The following is a 17,709-nucleotide window of genomic DNA, read 5'->3' on the forward strand; positions in this document are numbered from 1 at the left end:
TTCCAACTGCACTTATTTGTCTTTGCGTTTACGCCCATCTTGCCGCAATACTGCTTTAACTGCATCATATAATACGACAGTAAACGACTGTACATTTCCTCCGAGCCTCTTTAAGAATAAACAAAACAGTATCATCATTCCCATGTTACTTCTCTCTATCGCCAAAATCTCGTAAACAACAAATTCAATTAACATTCACGTCTCATCTCGACACTCGATCATACCAAGCCACGTTCCCTAACACCCGTTCCACCAGCAAAAAAAAAAAATAACAAGTAAAATATTCAACACGATCAATCCATAAATTCACGCAAACCGCCGGCATTGAATCAATCCACATCTTTCCACAACAAGAAACATTCGAACTGAATATTCACTTTCGAGTCAAATTGACCGGAACGATGGTTGAACGCGTTACTCGTCTAGACGCGAACGATTACCATAATACCCAATATCGATCGATCGAAAAGAATCCGCGAACGGTCCGCCCACTGTTTACATCTATCCCGCGTCTAGGGGGACGCTTTCTATCCGTAGAAACCGCGAACGGTCATCGCGGGTCCAGTTCGGGAACGGCAGTGCGGCGCTTTCTAACGGAAAATCAATTTCCATAAATCGAGCCGCGGCTCGTTCGCGTCGGCGAGGGCGCGCGGGGACGGGTGAGAGTTGTAGGGGGCGATGCAAATGAATTCGCGGGGAATAAAGGTCCAGCGGTCGCGGGACAGCCGCTTTCCAACGGTAAATTAATTCGCGGTGGGTAAAAGTTACGCGGCACGCCGTTCGTAGGAATGTAAATAAGAAGAGTGGACCAGGTAAGATGGACGCTTTTATTCGTGGCCGGGACTGTTTAACCGGCTAACTGTACAAATGAGAGAAACAGGAACACGGTCCCCGAGCGTTCTCGCGCGCGCGCCCGTTTGCCCGCGGCCCTGGAACCGAGCCGCGCGTAGTTTGGTGGGGTGGAACGAGGGGAAAAAAGGCGTCCTCCGACGCCGCCGCGTGGAAACCTGTCCTTAATTGATAGGAAATTCCTGCGAGTGCGAGTACCTGCCAGATTTTTCAACGTCCGTAACAGGTTGGAACTGGATACCTCGCGACGATTTGTAATCCGCGCGCCTCGATCGCGCGGCCCTCTGTCCTCGTCACCCGCTCCAATGGCCGCGAGAGCTTAGGACGCTCGAGTGATCCTCGCCGGTTCTTATCCGTCGACACCGACGATAAATTCTCCGGCGATCGACTTCCCTTCTGTGGGAACCGTGACCGAAGACCTTCCCCTGCCAGTTTCGGTTTCATTCGATTTCTACGAAGAGGATGTTCCAGCGTTTGGATTTGATTCGTTAGGGAGAAATGTTTTGCGATTGTTTCGAGGGCAAGTGGAAATGATCGTTGGAGGATTTTCTGTTGGTTTGGTGGTTGAGTAGATTATTTTGAGATGATATGGTGGAACTTGTAAGTAGCAGTGCTTGGAAAAATCTATGTTTTTTCGAAGGCTTAGTTAGCCAGTTTTCTACATAGAGTTTGATTATATTATAATCGTAGATTTTGTTTTTGTTTTCTAGTTTTATGGTTAATTACGTGTTACTTACATGATTGGAAAACCGTAAAGTTGATGTGGCAATTTAGAGCTGCATATGACGGTATGAGGTTAAGAAAATATACGCGTGAAGTAAATGACACGGCGTAACATGAAGATGTCAGGATCGATTAGTAGCTAAGTACGGTGGCGACTGGCTAACTGTTATAGTTTCTACATCATTGGCTGTCGCGCGGTTACCGTCTTTTTCTGGAGCCGGCGGATGAAGCAAGCATTCAGTTTATCTACGATCAATGATCGATGAAGACTGAAAACGTCTAATAAACTTGCCTTGATAACTGTCCAGCCCTATAGCTTCTGAATACGTTATATCGTACACTGATTGGAGCGTGCATAACATTGCTTTCTACACTTTAAAGTATGCCGTCTTGACTTCTTAATAGACTGTAAATTTTATGCTTTTATAATATCCATTACAGTCTGCAACTAATTACATTGCAGATATTAATAGCGTGCTCATGGCATATATGTTTTATTCAAAATTGAATATAACTTTCAACACGATGGTTACAGAGGAATTTTCATATTGTACGAAGAATGCGATGATAATATGTGATATAAAATAATTAAACTGTTAACAGTTACATTTGACTCACTGAAATTCACCAACTAATTTGGTTTATTCGAATTTCTTTATACTTTACCCGAATTTCTTTATACTTTATTCGAATTCAACATATTTTCTCAAATTCATGTTAAGCCTTGCGTACATTTCTACAACATTTCGACTAGCAACTTCTACACATTTTTCGAGAATATCACAGACCACTCCAAACCTTCATTTATTATCACCCTAACACTAGTTCACTCAAATCGAATATTCCTATAAACGTCAATTACCAAAACGTCAACAACACTATAGACCTGAATTATCCACGCAAGAACTAATCTCCAAAAGTCAACAAGAAAAAATCACGAATCAACAGCGCATCGATTTCCTTCCCTCCGTTCTCAGCCTAGTAATCAACCGAAATTCAAGAGTATCTATAGAAAAAGTCGTAAGTGCCAACCTTAAACTTTTAAGGAGACAGCAAATTCCACACCATTGCGTTGAACGTTATATTATAATAACGTCATCTTTCAATATTATCAGCATTACAGGCTACTGCTATTATTAATGACCACTAACAACAGCAAAACTTGCGCTTAAATCCTACGCTACAGCATAAGGACAAAAAAGGAAATAGGACTTACAGTTCCTACAAGAACTCTTCAATCCACCCTTTCCTGTGCGACTGCAGCGTCCCGTTCGCGGCGAAACATCGTGAGCCCGTTCTCTTCGCGTTTCGATGGCCCAATAAAAGAGCTGCCGCGTGATTCGTCCGGCACCGGATTCCGTTATCCCCGATTCCATTGACAGATAATCCCCGGCACCCGCGAAAGTAGATCCCGGCCTCTGGTAAGACACGGCCGGGTACACGCAAGCACGGCCCGTGTTCGCCGATCGCCGTGTACGCGGAACACCCATAAATTTATCGGGTACGCGTCCACGCGATATCGGGTTAATTCCTGGTGGAACGTCGCGGCGCCGTGCTTACGTAGGTGCGTGCGCAATTAACGACAGAGAGCCGAGTATAATGAAGACCGGTCGGGCACTGTCCCGGGGAACAGCTGCGGACGAAGCTGAACAGTAGGCTGGCCGTGTCGGACGGAGCGAGACGAGAGAGACCAGTTCATTAGCGACACTCACGGACTGCCTCGGAGACATCTGTTTTATTTATTCGCTTATTTTTCACCTACTCCGTCCACAGCCGCCTTCGCGTTTCACTCGCGCCACCGAGCACGTTTTAAGCCGCAGATACACCGGCAGAAAACTCGCGACATTTTTCGCCGTTAGGGACTCTGATAACGTGTGTGAACGCATCGAAGATTTCTGGTGGCAAGTTGAGTCCATTTACGATAGCAATCAAATGGCACAGGAGTGTGAATACTGGAAATCGCTAGCGGGAGAAATGTTGCAAATTGCTTGCTGGTGTAGGTGCACTTACGTTTGAGATTCGGGGATATCTCGTTCGATTAGCAACGGTTTTCGTGATCGAACTCTTGTTTTGTAATAGTTTTCGGTTGAACGGGAACGAGAGAGTTGTTTTATAACATGAAATTCTGAAATATTAGGATAATTATTGGGTGAATATGAATCTTGGATTGTCTAATGAAAGAGATAAATGAATATTATAGAGTATTTTAATTATTTTCTGTAAACAGAATTTCAATGGTACTATAATTGCAGTGTGATCGACATTCGATGGTTACATTCAGTATGAACACAGATAGACTGTAAGATATATTAATTTAGCAAGGAGAGTACCAATGATAGTATTAATTTCAGGGTATTCTTAATCGACGAAGTAGTTTAAAAATATCCTGAAGTGTCTTACTGGACAACCATAAGAGGTTACTAAGCACGATATAATACATTACTGTCTATAAGCTCCATTTTTTCTTCGATCTATAACCTGGAGTCAGCAGCACAATGAAGTACAAGCTCATAATTAGAACACTAATTCATCAATGTCCCATCTTCCTACTTCATTACGTACCACAACATCGATTCTCCAATATTACAAGTTCGTAATTTATTACAAATTACAGGATAAATTTATCGGCATGACGAATTCCTATCTTGCTACATATTCAACACAACTCAACAGAAATTTAGATTTCGATACTTAACATAACAGTCACAAAATACATCTCCAATACACCATAACCCAGTTCCAGAAGGGTCGCTTTAAAAACCGCCACCTTGAAAAACCGCTTCGCGCGAGAAGCTCCCTTTAACATCCAGAAGTAAAACCAACTGATCGCAGAAGAGCAAAAAGTGCTGGAACAGGGTAGCAATGAATAAGAGGAAGCCGGTCCAAAGAAAACAGGAAGTGAACACCCTATGAAAAAATAGAGCAGAAGAAAAGAAACAACCACGCGCCAGATGTAGGAAGGGAGATGGAGTCACGCGGGTCGGCCTGCGAAAAACAAATTTTCCGAGGCCAGGTCCTTCCCCATCGAACGGTGACCGCAAAACCGCCAATTTTCCCGATCGGCGTACGTGCTGGAAAGGGCGGCGGATCGTGGGGTGGGCGGTTAGGTAGAAGAGTAGCGGCAGGAGAGTGCAGACGAGGAACAGGAACGGAGGACGCAACGTAGGAAGGGAGTGACGGGGCAGAACCGGGGCGACGAGCGACAACAGGTTGAATTAATTGACAAAGATAGCATTTTCCGCGTCGACGTGCCCACCTAAACGCAAATATTCGATTGCGCTCGGCTGGTTCTAGGGTCACACACAGAGGCTTGGCGACAGGGTACGTAGAGCAGGCGAGGAGGAGGAGTAGGAGGAGTGCAGCGGGACGGATCAGAGCTGCCGCGCCGTTGGAGGAACAGAGACCAAGAACGGTGTTTGCGAAGGTGGAAGAGAGAGAAAGACAGGCCGGGTGGGTGAAACACGGTGGGTGGATGGTCGGGAGTGGGCCCGCGGTTCGGTTGATCGAACACATTTTAATCAATTCCATTAGTCCGGCCTGTAACCGTCCACACGGATATTTGACGGTGCTCGTGATGGTGAGCGTGCCCTGGCCTGTCGCGCGCGCGTGCTCGTTCTCTTCCTACTGAAACCAACGGGCACGGTGGGAGAGGGAGACGGTGTCCTTTCGTCTCTGTCCAACTTCCGCGGGTGTGGATATGCTCTCACGGTGGTGGAGACCGATAGGTAGCCGCCGAACGGTCCCGGCCGGTTTACGAACCGGCGAGGGCGTCGGTCGCTGGTTCGCCAGCGACGTCATCGTTTCGGTTTACACGCGCCAATCATCGGCCGACTAATTGGTCGGTACTCCGCGACCGATTCCGCGCTCCATCGATTCCGTGCGGCCCGGCACCGCCGGCCACCGCACCCCTGTCCAAATCACGCGCGTTTTCGTCGGAATATATCGCGATTAATGGCGTTACTCGCGTGTCCCCGCGTTTACCGCCTGTCACCCGGCCGCATGGCACCCGCCGACCGTTTTCTCGCGACGTTCACGCCTTCCGGTGTTCGAGGATCGTTGCAGTTCATGGTTTATGGGTTCAGATGGAGTGGTATGTGATGTCGGTTCGTAGGAACTGATTTGTTCCGGAATGATCGTTTGGTGGATTTGTGAAGGAATTAAGACGAGGGTTGATGGTAATTGAAAATTCATGAGTTCATTTAGAGAGTTGGCGAGTTTAGAGGCACTTGTGTTGCTTCGATGAAGAATCGAAGGAATCCAGTGCGGAAGATATTGGATTATTAATTGTAATAAGAAGGAAATGAATTAAATAAATTGATGGAAATGAAAGGAGAAGATGATAAGCGTATCTCGATAGAAATTAAAGAAGGAGCACAATGGAGACAGATCCGAAATGTCTGATTTTCAACGTCATAGTAGCTTTCCTTTAATTAGCGTTTGACTATGATAGGCGTAATAATAGGACGTTTTATCGACAAGTTAGGCGCTCACGACTCCGAGACTCATGTTTCGAACGGCCGAACGGCCGTGTTTAGCAGTTAGTAGAATAGACACGTCGCCACGCGTGTTGCCTAATCATCGCGATCTCACTGCGCGGACCATGAGAGTGAATACCTTCTAAATTAGATACACCGGTGAATGCCGGCCACAACTGGAGCCTTCGTTAGGCACTTGTTCGTCGGATACCAGTAAACCAATACGTCGTTAATGAGACGATGCGAGACCGGTGAATAGGACAAGAATATACACGCGCGATTTTTAAAGAAACTTGTCCACGACGAAACCGCGCGACGTGCCTGAAGCAGCTAAAGCAAAAGAGAGATTCGTTCGGATCCGAGAAACTCCGATATCCGTCGGAACTCGCAGGATACCGAGTCTAAAAAAGTAAATATAATTTTATAGACGAAACGTTTAACTCTGCAGATGTCGGGGTGAATAAACGTCGATCGTTAAATCGGCTGGCAAGTTCGCAGAGATCACTCGGTCGGTCCGATAGGGTATATACCGGGACGGGGTACGGACAAAAGCGAAAAAATAGAAAGAAAGAAGAAAAAAGAGAAATACGAAATTAATCCTGTTACCGGGCCGGCCGGAAGCAGTTTCGAAAGTGAACGCCAACAAAGCCGATAGAACGTAAAAATTTTCATACGTCGTTCTCCGGGCAGCCGGAACACGCTCGATCTTATCGCAACGCGATAGCTCTGAAAACGTAAATTGGATCTATTCAAAATTTCATTTTTCCGGCCGGCCGTAAAAACGGGAATAAATTGAACTACTAAAAGTATTCATGTCTTACCGCTCCACTTTTACAAGTTCACGTCGATGTAACCTTATTACGCGGATTCGGGCCACGGGAATGGGAACGGGACCGAACGGGGGGTGCAGAGGGAGCGTCGAGGGGATGGGGGACCGCAAATATGTATCATCGTACGATCCGCGGAGAGAACAGCCACTGTTGGGAGAGAACGGCCAGATATTTCCGGAATTTATGTTCGATTATTGCCACAATTCGAACCACCTGCCGCGACAAAGCCCCCGTTTAGATTAAGGGTGTCTAATACGCGCCGGGGCCACGGTAAATTTTGATTGACGCAAAGATTGGCTTGTGACGCGAGTTACCGGTAAACTACAGTTGGATTTGTATTAATCGGCCATTGATATCGGTGACAGCTACTTTGATATAAGTGTCGTTGAGTCGTGTTGTTCGAATTTTTATTATCAATGTGCAGCTAAGTTATATTGAATTATTCCTGCGTTGATTAATAGGAAATAAGACAATATGTACATTCCATTGAAAATATTGATTCGTGGAGAGAATGCTAACTATATTTACATATTTTCTAAACGGAATAAATTAAACGAATGATAATGAAAAATGTAAGCCTTGTTACTTCCAACATCACTATGACGCCACGGTAAAACGTACAAATTAAAACAGATTCAATCTCAACGAATTTTTGTATTTATACAAATTGAATCTAGAATGATTATTATAGATTCAAATGAGCGTAATCCACCAATAAAACATTAATATATAACTCTCGTAATATACAACATTCACCGATCACCAGCCGACACCGCTAAAAACCAAGGAATGAATGCGCATCAAAATAAGATTTAATTTCTTAATCAGCCGCGGCACGGTTATTTAGAAAACGAACGGCGAGTATTGACGCGAAATCAGCGTGTTTCAGCGTAAAGGAGGAGGGGGTCGGGGAAATGACTTTTAATTGCGCTTGATTCGTCCGTGCCAGTTGCGCCGGGGAAAACGACAATATAATATCGCGACGTAGTTGCTATTTAGAATTAACCAAGCAATCACCGAGGATTTATTTATCGACGGGCAGGCGGTACGTAGACCTCGTAAAACAGTCGGGGTTAACCTTTTAGGCTAATATGACATATAGGGACGGGAACCGCACTGCTTCACCGCAACGGCGGTTCCGCATACACGCGTGTGCTTTGTGCAACATGATGGAAACTTTACGTTACACGTTCGTTACACACTGTCTATTGATGCCCGGGCAAACTAAATGAACTGACGGTTCATCGGCGAGCGTTCAACCCGCCGCCGTTGCCGGGGCCCCTGATCGTAATAGACAGCATTAGAGATTTATTCGCGGCGGCGATCCTCGGAAATCCGCGAACGGAGAGAGCGAGAACATCGGGTTCCCCGAGAATCTCTCCCCTCCCGATGAAAATCCACCAGCTTCGTCTCTCGGCTCGAAATATAACTTTAATGTTAATTCCAAGTCCCCGCCCTCCTTGCCCCACTCCCGCGACCCACCCCTCTAAACTTCTTGATTGGGTTCGTGCAATGCTCTCGATTCGATTATGCAAAAGTTTATCGCCGGCAATTAATGACTTTATTGCTTCTTGGCGAATGAAGCCCCTATTCAATGGCTTCGCAGTATTCGCAATTACAGGTTACAGTTAGCGGAAAGTTCTGTATTAAATATTATACACGGTGCGCACGTACAAATGCGATCGTTAAGCGATCTTTATGAATTCTAAAGGAATTTTTAATGGATAAGGCCCCTACGGCGTTTCAACAATGTTGAATGGGAATACGATGTTACTGGTTGCTTGGGACAAATGCTCGCTGAGATGGCAAGTTGACAATCGATTCGAGTTTGCGTTAATTCGTTGTGGGGAATGTGGATTCGCATCGAAATTTGCAGGTTGTGAAATATTCATTCGGGATATGGTAAAATAATGAATTATGTAATTAATGTGTTTAAGTATTCATGAATCTAAAGATCTCTATGTGTTTTCTGAAAAAATGTTTTCCTTCAGCAGTGAAAACCGAATGGAGCCAATCGATGGAATGATTACGTTAAAATATATATATAACGCTACGTCGCGAATAAAGGCATCGGGTACATTTTGTTTCCTTTATGTCACTGAGACATATGCTTTCATTTATTTCATATTCAGTCGAAAAGTAGAACTTTTTAGTTCACCCCGGTATATTACTATCTGTCGATCGAAGTCAATAGAATGACATTCAATGTTTCTCGCAGGGAGCATCATTTAATTGACAATTTCCGCTTTTTATGAGATTCGTCGAGGGGACAGAATATCGACAAATGTTCGATGCGTAGATTCGTCGAACGATACAAACGCGATCTTGCTCACCGTAAAGCTATTTCATTCCCGAGAATTGTTTAGAAACCGGACCACGGATTTCTGTATTTTTTCTGAAAAATAAATTTCATCCAAACGCGAAGGGACTGAACAAATAGCTTCCTGCCCCCCACCCCCCCGAACTCCCGACCTTTCGCAACTTCGTGAAAAGCCAGTCGATCGAAGGTATGAAAGGTCGCGGCGCGCGAGAGGGAGAAAAAAAAGGTCACGAGGAAACTATTGCAATTACGTATATATAAAGTTTGGAAAAAGCTAATCCAATACCTTGATTAATAGAAAGTTCGCCGGAAGTACAGAGCACGGTAATCTAATTCTACAGTATTAAATCAGAGGGAAGATCTTCGATGTCCTCGGTATACTTTCAAGTGGATTACAACCATGAAATTTCATTTCATCTCGGTTCATAAACGGGAGAGAGAGAGAAGTTTACCAATGTGTTGCTCGCACTGTTTATTCTTCGTCATGAATAATAAAAAGAACCTGTGCACGAAAGAAAAATGAGAGAAGTTTTATGAATTATATTATATTCATCTTTTTTTGGTATTTATTGTTGAAGATATTTCAAAATTGTTCCAATAACATATACGCTTCGAATCAATACTTTATAGAATTATCACAGTATAAATGCATGAAATGATTCTAATTTGTTATAACCCTTGTATTATTCCGAGTGAATCAAATATCCTTAAAGAGAAGACAATTTTTTATTCAAAATAACAATTTTTAGAAATACAGATAATTGAATTTCCACGAGGCAAATGCATTTAATAATTCTATGTTAAATAGACGTCATAGTTAGATAAAAACTATCAGTCACATCGTTCGTATAATACGAGAATCTTCGCGCAGCGAAAGTGTCAACGTAATCGCCATTTTAAAGCACCCTCAGGTTGTAAAGTGCTTTATAAAAGCGTCGAAGACCAATGAGAGGAACAAACGCGATGATCACGCCGTGGCACGGTTAATTAGTATTTGATTGTTGTTATACCGCCGTGGAACAATGACGAACGAGGCTGCGACCTGTTTTTTAAAGGCCGTCGTGGATCGTTCGACGGGAAGGTTCCGGTGTGTACCGAGTCTGTTCGCCGTTTCATACACAGCATCAAAAATGAGAGCGAAGCCGCGGCAGTAATAGAAGATCAGTTTTATGGCATGTTCAGGCATTTCCATATTAAATCACGCTCGGCGGGAACGTGAATGCGGTTATAAAGCCACAAAGACGGCTCATAAAATATAAAAAACACGAAATTGCACGGGTGTAATTCATGTCCCCGTGTTTCTGACTCGCGAGCCGAATCAAAGGTTACAAAACGTTCCACCGCTACCCCCACTTCGACCCGCCTGGTCCACCTGCCGCGCCGAGTAATCTGATTAGACACAATACAAAGATTTACATGGGTCGCGGTCTCTTTGAACGTGCGCGCCCAAAAAATATTAACGTTTCACAGTGCCATTGCTCGCGCTACGCGTCCCTCGAAACCTAGTTCGCGTTCTTTCGCCCGCCTTCCAGTGAATATTCAACAGCGCCCAATAAAACCAATTCCCGTTTGCAGCCGTCTTTGAATAAGGAAGATTTCGTCGCGCAGAGGATTGGTGCGGGGGTTTCATTGTAAAACTGCTAATTACGCGTATTGGTCAACCAGCAGAATGAAAGTTTTGAGGTAACTGAATGGATTTTTATTCACGCGATGTTGCGTTATTTTTATTTAGCTTCGGATCTTTAAATCAGTTCGCGAAACTTGGAATATGTAGGAAAATTTATAGGAAAATCGTAATTTTATAGGCTATTGTCAAATCGCTTTGGAAGTAATTGAGAAAGTTCTAAGTATTTGTATCATTAAGTAAATTCATGGTTTTCTAATGTTATATTAATTAATGCTTCTTAAACGTGGACTTAAAATGTATGTCGCGTCGTTTCAAATTCGCCTACCACATTGAATTTTTTATCGGACTATTTAAATCCAGTTATTCGCGAATGCCGATGGCGTTTATATGTTCGAGAAATATGAGAAAAAATTTAATCGACCGTATCAGAGAATTTGTTATACATACTTGTATAGGATTGGAACAACATGGGCCAGACAATGTTTCCGCTGTTTATTGAGTGGTTAAACGCGGCCGTCTTGCTCCCCCACCTACTCGGTTAAATATTCGCATGTTGTAACAAAATAAATGCCCGTTTACGCCGTGTTGTTTCGAAAGCGGAACAAACATTTTATGACATCCAAAACAATAAAAGTAGAGGAGCGTGCTTTTAATATTCCTCGCTTAACAATTACTCGACACCTGTACGCGAAAAAAATATATGTATAAAAACATGTATACATACAGAAAATAAATATTTCCCTCGCGGTTGAACGTTACACTGGCACTCAATTTAAACCCATCGAATTAAAATAAATTGACGTCAACCAATTGCAATCCGTCGCAAAAGTGTCTTTCAAATGACAGTAATCTATTTCCTCCAATTTAAAAATCTAATCCTATAACATCTCACTCCACTTCTCTGTGACACCCAGACTCCTCAAGCAATGCAATCTAAAATCATCAAATAAACGAATTTCCGAAAAACACAATCTCACATCTTACGCGTTGCTTAACACGTTAAGTGCCACGTCAGACATTGACGCCGTAAGAATGCTGATACTATTCCGGGAGTTGTGATGCCAAATAATTAATAATTATACCTACTTTTTTTCTAGACACGAATAAATATTGTGTAAAACCTTCAAGACATCTATACCTAACAATTTCAATTCTCAGAATACCCTGGTAATTCCATGAAATTTCCCTTCACAAACGATTATCGTCCCACCGCCAATTCTCACTAAATCAATCGCACACCGATGCCCCGCACTCGGTCACACGGAAACGAGGCGATCGTTCGACGGCAACAATGAAACGCTGAAACGAAAAATCCCTCTTATCTCTCGGCGGACATCCCTCGCGACAGTTGGTGCTCGCGGACAAGCTGTCCATCAATTTTCCCCCGATCGTTCGGAAAGCCGTCGCGTGGATCGTTCAGCGGCTGACCCGAAATAATTGAAAATAACCCAAAAAACCGCGTGCTAACAGCACGCTCGACGGCTCGTGCGCGCGCGCGTGAGCGAGCGAGCGGGCGCGGTCCCGCGGCACGATCTGCGAGGCCTAATTTATATGTTAATTCAACGGGGCAAACGATTCCCGGAATGGTTCGAGGTAATACGAGGATCGGACTCGATCTGCCCCGTCCGTCTCGCCTCTGCCCTTCGTTATCGATCTCCGACGAGAAGTTTCCGCGGCGGACTGATGAGATACAGGCCCGACGCGCGCGGATCACGCTGGGCCGCCGGCACATGGGAAATTCTGGTAATCCGGTAATCATTACTTGTAGGACACCACTCAGACATGCATGAAACGCCGGCCGAGGGAAAAAATGACGAGCCCACATGACTCCAGCCGAGTAATACGATGCGTCTCCTATCGATCGTTCACCCTTTTCTTGTTTTTCTTTTTTTCTTTTTTTTGTTCAAACCCTCGATCCACGAGCTCCCGAGGATCAGTTATTCGGAATATGCGTTACCAATCCCCTCTCCCCACATTTCATCCCTTCCCGATTTTTTCCCCTTTCGCTTCCCTCTCGCTCTTCCTGTCTTCTCTTCTTTTTTCGAACGAGTTTTTTGTTACACGTCACCGCGGCCCGGTCTAGAAGAGAATAGTATGATACTTTGATGCGAGGTGACGCACGCTTCGAGTTTTGCTACACTGGAAACAAATTTTCCCGATGTTGTTTTATAACGACGGATTTCGACGCACCGCCGTTTGTTCGCGCCCAGCTTTGCGCGCGGATATTTGTCCCTTCTGGTACTCTTTTTTTTTTGGAGGTACCTCGTGTCTCTTTCTCTTTTCGTTTGTTTCTGTCTACCTTTTTGTTCCGGTCGTTCTCTTTCTTTTCGTCGTTTGTTTTTCAATGGAAAATGGAGTCTTAACGTAGCGTGGGTTGGTCGCGCGCGGAAAGAAATTCGTAATTCTTGGTATTTTTGATTAATGATCCTGTTGTTACGATGGAATAAGAGTTATTAAAATTGCAAATTTATTTTTAGCGATAGAAATTAAATTCATGATTTAAAATGTAGATAGTCCTGATTATAAATATCGTATTTTTAAACGAGATAGGTGTACCAAGAAAAAGGAGGAATAATTCTGAATCCTTTTTATTATCATTGCATTACGCAAACCTCTCTTCGACAATAAACTACGTAATTATCCGAACACCTCGTAAGTGCACACATGACGGAATATTGGATACTATGTAGCGGTGTATGCTGGATCGAAGCGTTCCGCTTTTAAACAGCTTTTGTCGCAAGGAAATCCCTAATTTCGCGTGATCACCCGTGCAAGGGATGAACGTATTAATGCCCGTAGCCCCGATCGAAATTGGGACAGCAACGGTAATAACTCGGAAATTAGAATGCCGACCGAATAGGATTATAAATTTAAATCACGGATCATATAGTAATTAATTTCGAATTACGCCCGCCGCGGACCGTGTGCGCGCCGACTAAATTAATTTGTAATTAGCAATTATACCCGTGTTTGCCATTAACAATGGAATTAATCATTAATTGCGCGTAATTTAACAAATAAAGTCGATGATCCGGCCGGCCTCTATCAGAAAACCCGACGGCAGTCCTCTCAGCGAATTATTTTTAATTCGGTCGTGTTAGTACGTCGACGATAGTAATTTCGATCACTCACGTACGATTCATTCCTCATAGCGGTCACTGTTTCGGAAAGGCCTATTAGTGGCTGACTGGTACGGTCGTGGATCAAATGATGAAAACGACATTCCAGTTTAGCGGTTGTTCCTGCTCGCAACAGCTCACGGGGAAAAGAGTTATTATGGTTACCTTTTATTGTTTCCTTTGGACGTGACTCGATCTCCTAATAAACCCGCGCTTAATCTTCTTATATACTGTCATTGGCGAAGCCCACGTAATTGTTAATTCTGATAATTTCATCAAATTGTTCTCCCTTTCAATAGAAGAAGTTTCACGTTTTTAATTAAATATAATCAAAACAATTGTATTACTCGATTCTATTCAACTTTGAATTTTTTAATTAAATATGATATATCTTTTTGCCACGAAAGTAGCGTCAGTTGTGAAAAATATTTATCATCTTTCTCGAGATTTCTCGCGATCTTTTCCACTTACGTGTCACGCGCGGAATTCCAATAAATCCATTCGCAAGAGCTAAAGTCATTAAATGCCTCGAGCTCGCAGAAATCATTTACAATAATGAAAACTGGCGCGGGAGGATGCGGCAATAAATAAAGCGCGATGAAAGATGCGTCGGACGGGCGGAAATAAAACAAGCAACGCGCGCGGTCGAATGAAGACAATTAAAAAATGAAATACGGCGGGTGCGCGCGCGTGCGGGGATCCTTCATGGATGACGAAAAATTTCAATTGGAGTAATTCTGCTAATTGAGCGGGGAGCGAGGCGCGACCGCGGGAGCAACCGTAAGAACACCCAGCGTCGTTTCCTTCTTTAAAAATGGATACGAACAGATATAAAGTGCAGCGGTGGGGAAAGGGGTGGCGGTTCGCGAACGAAATGGGAAAATTTCAATGCATCGCGCTCGTTCCGCGCGGCACAACAACAAAAGCTTACGGCCCCGCGCCCTTTTTTTATATTTTTCAATTCAATTACTTTCTATACGATCCTATGGAAACGCGGGCTCCGGGAGTGCGGAGGCGGGCGCAATAATGAAAATCTGTAATAATAATGCAGGCATAAATATCGTAAATTTCGTTGCGCGCCCCGTTCGGTTTGCATTACGGACAGCGATATTCGATGCATTGAATTTTTCGAGATTCAATTACAGCAACAAATGGTACGCCGCCTCGCAGAAAAAAGCCTGTGTAATTGGGATGATTAATTTTTAATCGATGCCCCCGCACGCGCGCGGGTTGCGGGGCAGTGCCGCATTGTTTTTCCGCATCATCGCGACGGTGCGGCGGCCCGGCCGCTGCCGCCGCGCGCTTCAATTAGCGTTGATTATTTTTCCGCAGGATACAATGCCGCTTTTCATCAGTTTATTAATATTTTTTTTAAAGTTGCTCCCCCGACACACGTTTAACGGTATTTCCCCTCCCCCGCCTATGGATTTTCAATAGACCGTGGCTAAATACGCGGAGTGATACGTTGGCCGGGCGCGAAATTAAAACGCATTCACGGGGCTCGCTTGCGCGCGGGCGCGTCGGTTATTTTAAAAAATTAAATTCCTCTATTCTGCTGGTCGCGTTCGGCCGCGTTAAATCGCTTAATTAAAATTCCCCCCGGAGCACTGAACAGGCGAAAACAAGCTAAATATCGAAACCCCGGAGTCGAACGAATTCTGCGGACGAAACCGGGTCGGGTTCAAGGGAACTTCCTTGCCTCGAGAATTAGAAAAATCCGTTGCTACTTTTTCAACCTTGTTCCAATAATCTTCATACCCTTAATCCCTTGCGTTATGATGTCTTTCACAACTGTGCTTGACACAGATACTTTATCGATAATGATTACTTATAAACAGATAAAAATGTGATGCTTATTGTATGTCTACGTTTACTCCAGAGCTCAACCCTTGACACCAGAAAAGTAATGTCTAATTTATATTGAAAAACAGTAAATAATATTTAGATTTATTAAACTCAAATGAAAATTTTCACCACGAGTTTGACACTCTATCGTAAGTCAAGGGGTTAAGAACATACCCATAAATCTATTTACAGTATCCGCAAAGTAATACGATTCATAGAAATTCCTATATTCGTATAAGTATAAGAATAAATAAATATTGTTTCCGTACAACATTCCAAATTTAGTTCAAAGCGGACACGCCCAAACGTAGAAAATCTCTTTTAAATCGATTCCGAAAAAGATCGTGTTTGCAACGGAGCCGAATCGAACAGTTCATAGATCTCCCCCTCCTGCCGCCATTACCGAACGAAAGATAAACCCCGAACTCACGCGAAAACTCACCGTAAGAATAACTCCGAAAAACCGGCGAACCACTACGGCGACAACAATACCCAGGGAGAAGAAAGCAGGGGACGAAGATCTCGATCGGGAATCCTGGAACGTTCGCGGGACTCGTAACCGGGACCATATCCCTGCTCCTTGTACCCGACGTTGTTCTCTCGAAAATCCCCCAGCCGTATTCTCTAAACGATAAAGACTCCGGTGATAAACTGCCCCGCGGCACCCTCCTACGTTCCCGAAAAATCGTGCTTTCGACTTGGCCCCGAAAGCGTCCGGCCGCCGGGGAGGGGGTCGGCAGGGTCCGTCGGTACAGTAGGTGCCGGTAGTACCAGCACCTAATCAAGCAATAACTATTTGTCAGTTCCCGGGCAACCTAAATCCAAGCTAATTCGACATCCGTGTCGGACACAGATTCGCTATCGGGTATCTCTTTCTATCTGGACGACAGCATATTCGCATTAGCCAGCCCCGCAACCCACGCTCGATCGGCTCTCTCGACCACCGTCAGCAGTCTCTCTCTCCTCGCTCTTCCTCACTCCTCCTCCATCGACCGATATTACCCTCCTGTGATACTCCTTCTACCATCGGAGAACTCTCATTCACTCCAACCGAATACGCTGTATCCTTCCCCTTACCGTCCCGCCGTACCTCTTTCCGTCCTTTCTTCGCCAGCTCGTCCTACGCCCTCTACCGTTCCCTTCCACGTTCAACCTCCTCACTCCCTACGCCCTTCTTCGTCGTATACCCTCCTCCTCCTCTGCGTCGGCCTCGCTCTATATATCTGCTGATCCCCCTCTGCCTTCTCGTTGATCTCTGCTCGCTGTCGACTAAGTACGCCATATACCCACGTGCATCACACCATAGGACCAGATCTCGACACGATTAGGGCGGTACTCAATTCGACGTTTCGTCGATTCGGTCCCTCTTTCTTTTCTCCAACGATCTCTACGCGGCGGACCCCGTATAGAGCCCGGTCCGGTTACGTTTTTCCCGGAGCAGAGCCACCGTAAATGCGACAACCCTTTCCGTGTGAGCCAGAAACTGCCACTCCCGGAGATCCTCAGACGTCCGACCCCTCGCGGATCGGTCACCCCCTTGGATCCACTGTTCCACCGATTCGATTGTTCCTTTTTTTCCCCTATTCTTTTGCCTCTCTCCAGCGACGCTGCTTTTTTCTCTAGGAGCCTTAATGCGTTCGATCTATTTCCTAGGACCTAGCCCTCTTTCGCTGACTGAGGGTGTTGGGTAGCTCGGTCTTGGTTACGGAATATTTTCCATGTTTCACGTAATGTTCTGGTGGTAGTTGTTTTAGTGAATGGGCAAATTTGCAGTGATAAATTGGGGTGGAGTAATCGATGTTAGGATCGTGGCGATTTTCTGCTGTTTACAGTTTATCGGAGTGCGAGATTCTTTTGATTTTGTGAATATTTTTAACGACAATGGTGTTTCGATGTTATATTGTTATGGATATTTAGAATC

The 17,709-nt window shown here is 44.5% G+C and overlaps 1 long non-coding RNA gene across 1 annotated transcript in view; it reads right to left on the reverse strand.

The window, feature by feature from the left end:
• LOC116430820 (uncharacterized) overlaps window positions 1-17,709 on the reverse strand; it is a 165,599-nt gene that overhangs the window by 37,748 nt on the left and 110,142 nt on the right. The window lies entirely within an intron of this gene.

The sequence above is a fragment of the Nomia melanderi genome, chromosome 5, assembly GCF_051020985.1.
Source record: "Nomia melanderi isolate GNS246 chromosome 5, iyNomMela1, whole genome shotgun sequence".
Taxonomy (NCBI): domain Eukaryota; kingdom Metazoa; phylum Arthropoda; class Insecta; order Hymenoptera; family Halictidae; genus Nomia; species Nomia melanderi.